General features: G+C 40.1%; 1 pseudogene across 1 annotated transcript; it reads left to right on the forward strand.

The window, feature by feature from the left end:
- Nucleotides 1-1,587: 1,587 nt before the first annotated feature.
- On the forward strand, nucleotides 1,588-5,068 carry LOC105518942 (annotated as a pseudogene). The gene is made up of 2 exons (XR_001002898.1): nucleotides 1,588-1,652; nucleotides 4,453-5,068. The product of XR_001002898.1 is annotated as a 60S ribosomal protein L17 pseudogene (transcript).
- Nucleotides 5,069-7,248: the final 2,180 nt, after the last annotated feature.

A 7,248-nucleotide genomic window follows, 5' to 3' on the forward strand; every position in this document is an offset into this window, starting at 1 on the left:
AGAAACATTGGCTGCCATGATAGCTGCCAATGTGAGAATCAACCATAGATATTGGGCCACTGCTGGTCATCCACCTGGTGACCTAGGAGTATGAAGCAAGTTCAGGAAGCTGCTAGTGGCCACGTGCATGTGAAGTTCAACTTGTTATGGCCTGTCTGTTTCATGGGTTTTTGACAATCAGTGGGATAAATGGATGAAATATTTAATAGATGCCTCAAAGCACATGAAAAGGCTCAGCACGAAATGGAGCTGATCTCAGTGGTTAGCCTGCATTTTCTATCTCATCCATGACCTCCCTGTTAGCGGATGGTGCCTGAAGTGATAGCCTTTGCACATGATGCCTTAAATCATGGTAGTCCCTGTGCGCTAGCATTTCCCAGGCTCAGAACCTAGACAAGAGTACTGACTTTCTTCCTGGCCTTGAAGATACCTTCTGTGCCATGTAAACAACACAGTGATCCAGAACAGCGAGTATTAAGTGATCTCTAGATTTCATTTTAGTAATTAAAGCCTCTGTATGCATCCAATTATCCTTCAAATAAGCAACAAAATTAGGGCTTGACTTTTAGTTATTTTGCTTCACCTTACACTCTAGTAACAAGCAAAGCAATGTATAAGACAAGGACAAGGGGCAACCGAAGAATTAGATGGTTCAGAGCCGTGGAATATTGTAGTTGACTATCAGGTATAGTTCATCTTTGGCAAAGTCCTTCTCTTTCATGAAGCTCTCCTTAAATTCCTGTTCTCCTGCAGCCAGCTTCAAGATCTTGTTTCCTCTGAATTTTCATAGTGTTTCATTGACTTTTTGGTGCCAATTTTTCTTTTATTAAAATTATTTATGCAAATATTTTACAAGCTCCTTATGGGGAAGGCCTTGCATTGGTTAGTTATGTATCACCCCTAGTATCTAAAACTGAGCCTTGTACCTAGTAAGTATTTAACGTTTGTCAACTAAATGAATACATACTTTGTAACAGTCACAAGAAAGAAATCCATACAATAAAAACTCACTATTATTCTGACCATCAAATAACAACTGTCATTTATTTTTCAGGTATTTATTGGTAACACTGATATTATGACCTTTTAAGACTCCTTTTAAGAATATTTTGATGCCCTAATCCATTCTCCAGACAAAACTCATGACCAAGAGCAGTAGAGAGCTTCCACCATTAATTTTCCCCTCCAAATCTATGACAATTTTGTAAGCCTGCATTTGCAAACATATTGTTTCTGTGTTGCCCTGGTTTCCAAGTGAGTGTAGATATCATTTAGAATTCTCCCACCTGCTTCCAGATGTCAAAGGAGTGGGGGATTGCTCCTGAGAGCTCATCAATTCTGCTTCAGTGGACTCTGTGAGGATGCAGGATGGATAATTTTGCCTGTAAATTCTTTTTTTAAATCTTAAATTGTCCACAATCTGTGGCAACTCTTGTTTTATTTGAATATTTTGGGAAAGTGGGATGGCAGTAATTTGAAAGAGAAATTCCATCCAGCATTAACTGGACATAATAAACCAGCATTTGCCTGCCTGGTGGTAAGCTCTTTTTGGAAGACTAAGCTTGTTTCTGTGAGCACAACAAGGAAATGGGGGTGGTGAAGACATCCAGGATAAGACAAGTGGTGACTGACAGCCCAGCTGGTGGAGATGGGTAATTGGAAATTCATGGCACATAAATCTCCCAGTACTTATCTTGAAGCACAGGAAGAGAGGAGATCTGAGCAGGGAAACATTTAGCTCTTTCAAAGGGATCTAATAAGGTAGCAAATCTTTAAGTTCTTCATTTTAACTTTAATTAAATTATGGTTTTCTGTCTTGGAGAGATAAATGCATGCTGCTTAGGGAATGACTCTGTGCACAGAAAATGGAAATGTGCAGGACTATTGGAGAAGTTCTTTGTTTACACAGAATATACAATCCTTTCCCATGGGTCCCATTCCTTTGGAGAGCAATTGTTTCTTTCTCTTGATGGGTTTCTGGTTTCCCTGTGTACAGTGACATCTCCTTTATGTGTCTTAGCTTTCTAGTTTCCAAACTAGTGTTTAAAAAAATGAAGTGTTATTAGATCATTAGGAAGTAACTTAAGGATAGCAGCACAAAGGAAAGGATGTTCTTCCTGTTTGTTGAAGTCTCATGCTTTCTGTGCTGGTTTGGGTCTTTGGTTCAGCATCTCCGAGTGGAAAGTCACCTTTCATTGTCTTCTTCATGATAACCCATCATATTAGTAAAGATGGTCATTAAACAACTTCTGATTTTTTTTTTCCTCCAGGCCAGACAACCTGTTCAGCCTAAATAACTAAGAGTTTTCAATCTCAACAAAGTTGAATGTTTTGAACTTGTCAGCATATGAGGGAGATTGGGACTCTCACTAAACCTGAGAGATGGAGCTCCCTGGCTCCTTTCTGTAAGTTGGATGTATCTTCTGAAGGAATGGTTCTCTTTTTTCAGCCCAGCTTCCACTTCCTCTGCCTCATTGCTGTTGAAGTTCAGAACACTTATCTAATCTTAGTGCCCTGTGTGTGTGAAGATCTGTGTTGTTTCTGGTTGGCAAAACGTTTCATGTGTTGCAGTGCCAGAGTTCCTGCTGGTGAGCGGAGCTACACAGAAGAAGGGTAGCTCTCTGTGGCTTTGGAGCTTCCATAAGCATCATGCCTGATATCTGGCTGAGATCTGGAAAGGGAGAAGAGATTGTAGGGTGTGGCAAAGTCCAGAGACAGAAGGAAAAGTACTTATAATGGTAGGGTACAGGATAGATTAATCAAACAGAACAAATGCGTTGAGCTTTGGAAGTGCTGAGCACTTGTATTAGGCATCCTGGAAGTACCCAAGAAAGACAAGATTTGCTCCCTGATGACCTGGAGTCAGGAAATTCACATTATCATCTGAGCTCTTCCAAGAGCCAATCTAGTTACCTGGGTTGGACTAGATCTTAAAGGTAAGATGAAAGAGTTAGTCTAGATAATAGGTGCAGTAAAGACAAAGATGCCATAGACTTTCTTGCCCTTTCCAAAGGCCGTTAAGGCTGCTTTATGAATCTAACGTGTGCAGTGTGTGTTTTCTCACACCATGCTCCTTGCTGTGCACAGAGGAGGAAGACAATAAATACACATGAATTGACTGATTCGATGTGCAGCAAGGTAACAACTGAGGGGTGGGTCACAGAGAATGGGTGAAGATTTTTATTTGACAATCACAGCAGGAAACCTTTAGGAGAAGTGATTATCAAGCTTTTAAAACCATGTCTCCTATCTTAAAAAGCACTGTAATTAATATATGTCTCTTCAGTGAAGGAAACAAAAAGCCATATCTTCATTTAAACAACATCAGTAGCAGCTGTCAGCACTACCAATCTAGGTTTTGCAAAAGAAGCTTCCGGGTTCAGTAGTAGGTTAACTTCACTTTTGTCATCCTGAAGATTTGTTACGAATTGTAAAGCCTTCCATGGCCCCCATAGCTCCAGAGAGAAATCTACCTCTGCAGCAGGGCACATTCGAACTTTTACAAACTGACATTAACCTTTTTTTCCTCCTTGTCTCATACATTCAACAGACATTCACTAAATCTCTGTGCCAGGCATTGATGCTAGGTGCTCACGATTCAAAATGACTAAGTCTCCTGTTGTCAAAGAGTGCGCATCCTAACAATGGGGGGAATCATGAAATGAATTAACACAATTAAGTGCATATATGTTACAAGAGTAATTTCAACAGGGTACAGATGTAGGCCATAGACATGTCATGCACTTTCATGTCATTATTCCTTGGCTCATTATATTTCCTGTGCTCAAGACTTTCTTTTTACCATGTCTTACAGCAAAGCACAGCCCTTCCATAACGTTCATGCTCTGAGGTCACTTTCATGGGCTGTTTCCATTTATGTTCCTGTGAGAGTTTGGGTGTGCATTGATCATGTTACTGTGTCTGTGTTTTCTGGTAGACCATAAGAACTTCAAAGTCCGGGGCTTTGTCTTACACACTTTTGTGACAAGTCGGTGCTCACTGAAACTTTACAGGAAGGCAGATAGGCTGTTATGTCAGAGACGGCAATTACTGTTTCCTCTGTCTGGAATACTTTTTCCCCAGATCTTCTAATTAATGACTTGCTTTCAGAGAGGCCTTCCATAACAATCTTATCTAAAATAGACCCTTTTCTTTATATAAGTCTCTCTTGATCGCTTTGTCAAGGTGTGCTGTCTTCATAGCGTATGTCACTATGTGAAATTTCATATTTGTTTTTGTCTCTTGCCACTAAATGCAAGCTCCCTAAGAGTGGAGATACTGTCTGTCTCATTCATTGCTGTATTAGCTGCAACTAGAATAGCATACGGCTCATAGTAAAAACCTTCAGTATGTATTTGTCAAATACACACATGACATTTAGTTTCTGGTGTTTCTGGTCTAACACACCTTTATATTATTTTTAAAAAATGAGCTCTCTCCTCTTTCCCTAAGCGGCCTGAGGCAATCTGTGAAAATTGTTCGCTATTCACTTGACCCGGAGAACCCCACGAAATCATGCAAATCAAGAGGTTCCAATCTTCGTGTTCACTTTAAGAACACTCGTGAAACTGCCCAGGCCATCAAGGGTATGCATATTTCGAAAAGCCACGAAGTATCTGAAAGATGTCACTTTACAGAAACAGTGCGTACCATTCCGACGTTACAATGGTGGGGTTGGCAGGTGTGCCCAGGCCAAGCAGTGGGGCTGGACACAAGGTCGATGGCCCAAAAAGAGTGCTGAATTTTTGCTGCACATGCTTAAAAACGCAGAGAGTAATGCTGAACTTAAGGGTTTAGATGTAGATTCTCTGGTCATCGAGCATATCCAAGTGAATAAAGCACCTAAGATGCGCCGACGGACCTACAGAGCTCATGGTCGGATTAACCCATACATGAGCTCTCCCTGCCACATTGAGATGATCCTTACTGAAAAGGAACAGATTGTTCCTAAACCAGAAGAGGAGGTTGCCCAGAAGAAAAAGATATCCCAGAAGAAACTGAAGGAACAAAAACTCATGGCACGGGAGTAAATTCAGCATTAAAATAAATGTAATTTAAAGGAAAAAAAAAAAAAGAGCTCTTCACAGTTTTTCATAGTGTTTTCTTCTGTCTCTGGGATTGTTTGGTTGTTCTGGTACCTTGAAGATAATGGCAGCAGGGTGGCATTTAACTTCTTCCACATTTGGCTTGGTGCCACTGACCTTTCGTGAAATTTTTCTCAGCAGATGCTGCACAGAAAATGAGCTCTTTCTCAATTATGGGGGCCTGAGGCCTCTCCTCCTGTGCTTTTGGTGACCGGCAGCATGGGGTCAGACTTTGACTTCTGATCTCCTCTGTCTTTCTCAGCTGTTTGTCTTCATCTAGATAGTCAGCTGGCCTACACTCACATAGGGGTTACATTTGAAAGGGAAGAGAGTCCAGTTGGTTTTTCTCTTCTTTTCTTCATGATTGCTGACGCTTCCAAACGTAGTAAGGACACACAGTTGAAGGAAGAGAGCAGATAGGTGGCAAAAAAGAGAGGGCACTACAGTGGGTAAGATTGTAATTGGGAAGTCCTAGAGCTTCCACCACTTGAGTGCAGAGGGCCCTGCTCATTGGGATGGAGGTGGCTGGGGCAGCATTTCTCTCTCTTCCTCTGTAGGATCTGCAGCCCCTTCCGTTAGGAGGGAGGGGGATGGAACAGAATGCCTTATTTCTGGGCCCATAGCTCTCTGTCAACAAGTCACCTTTACACTTTGATTATCCTCTTCTATGTTATCTGGGGAATGGCAAATGGGGGCAGAGCCAGCTTTGCTAGATGACAAGTACAGCACCACTCTTTACTGAGGACACTTATACCCATTAGTCTCAGCTTTGGGGATCACAACAGCCAGTTACATTATTATTATTGTTCCTTTATTCCAAGTGAGCTTACAATTTGTTTCACAGTTATTCCAGGGGAGTAGAGGGTCTCAGTTATTGAAGGATCAGATGTCCAAACTAGATGATCTTGTATGCCTCATATTGGGTCTAGAGTTTTGTTGCTGTTGTTTGTTGTTTGTTTAGGTGAAACTGCAAGCAGAAGAATCCATACAATTCCTCACCTCTTTCCAAAGGGCTCTGGGGGGCCCTGAATCATTCAGTATACAACCTAACTCTCCAAAATGTCCCAGAATTCTACTGGCATCATACTAATGAAAGGGCAAAGGGTTAACTCCTGAAACTCTGCTTCAGGGATGAAAATGTGTATGCATACATGCATGCAGATACACACACACTCTCACACATGTACACTCACATTGTAAATATGTATATACATACTCATAGTTGTGGTGTATGACCTACTCCACCATAATGAGCACATGGTTTCCTTGTTTTGATTGGAAATTATTAGCATAGGTGGTAGAAATGGCCTAAGAAAAGAGGTAAAGTATTTCTTTGTAAAGTTTTAAAATACTACTAGGTAATAATATTCAAACCTCCTGGTGGTTTTACATTACAGAAACTGAAGTTCTAAGGAAAACATAGGCTTTTTTTTTTCTTCTGTAGCATGGCTATATAATGAGCTAGACTAACGTTTAGTCAGCTGAAAAACTGGCAGTTTATTGTGGTGATATAAATTGTAATTATCTACCTAACCTTTTCTCATGTTAAGCTTGCTATTCAAAAGGTTATTTTATTTTCTAAGTTTTTTTTTTCTTTCAGCCTTGGTACCATTTATTTGTATATTAAGTTTAATTTAGGGAAAAGAAGAAAAAATTGCTAAAACCCATTGGTAGAAATCACCCCTTTGTGGAATATTATCTAACCTCTATAGTGGCATAGAAGACGATGTATTTGCAAACAGTCTCTGCATTTATAAACATTTTTTTTTTCATACTGGCAGAAAAATCCAAACAGAACTCATAGACCTACTTTGAATGAGAAATATTCTCAATTTGGAATAACTATAATCACTGTTTTTATTAATCATTTAACAATTGTATGGTGTTGATTAATTTTCTGGTAGTGTTATGTTAATAAGATTTCAAGGAAGGGAAAGAAGTCATTTCATGTATGTGGGTTTAGTTTAATTTTATTCACCAAAATGGTATTTACTTAATAACAACTGTGGAAATAAGCACAGATTCAGGCTTTGTCATCTTCTATTTTAGTGCATAGCTAATGAACAGAGCGGGTGCCTGTGGAAAAATAGGTTGGTAGCACTATTCAGGGTATGAGTCACAGGGGCCTGCTCCGACCTCATTAGAGTTTTTTGCGGTATGAATC

This window comes from Colobus angolensis, unplaced genomic scaffold, assembly GCF_000951035.1.
Source record: "Colobus angolensis palliatus isolate OR3802 unplaced genomic scaffold, Cang.pa_1.0 Scaffold332, whole genome shotgun sequence".
NCBI classification, from domain to species: domain Eukaryota; kingdom Metazoa; phylum Chordata; class Mammalia; order Primates; family Cercopithecidae; genus Colobus; species Colobus angolensis.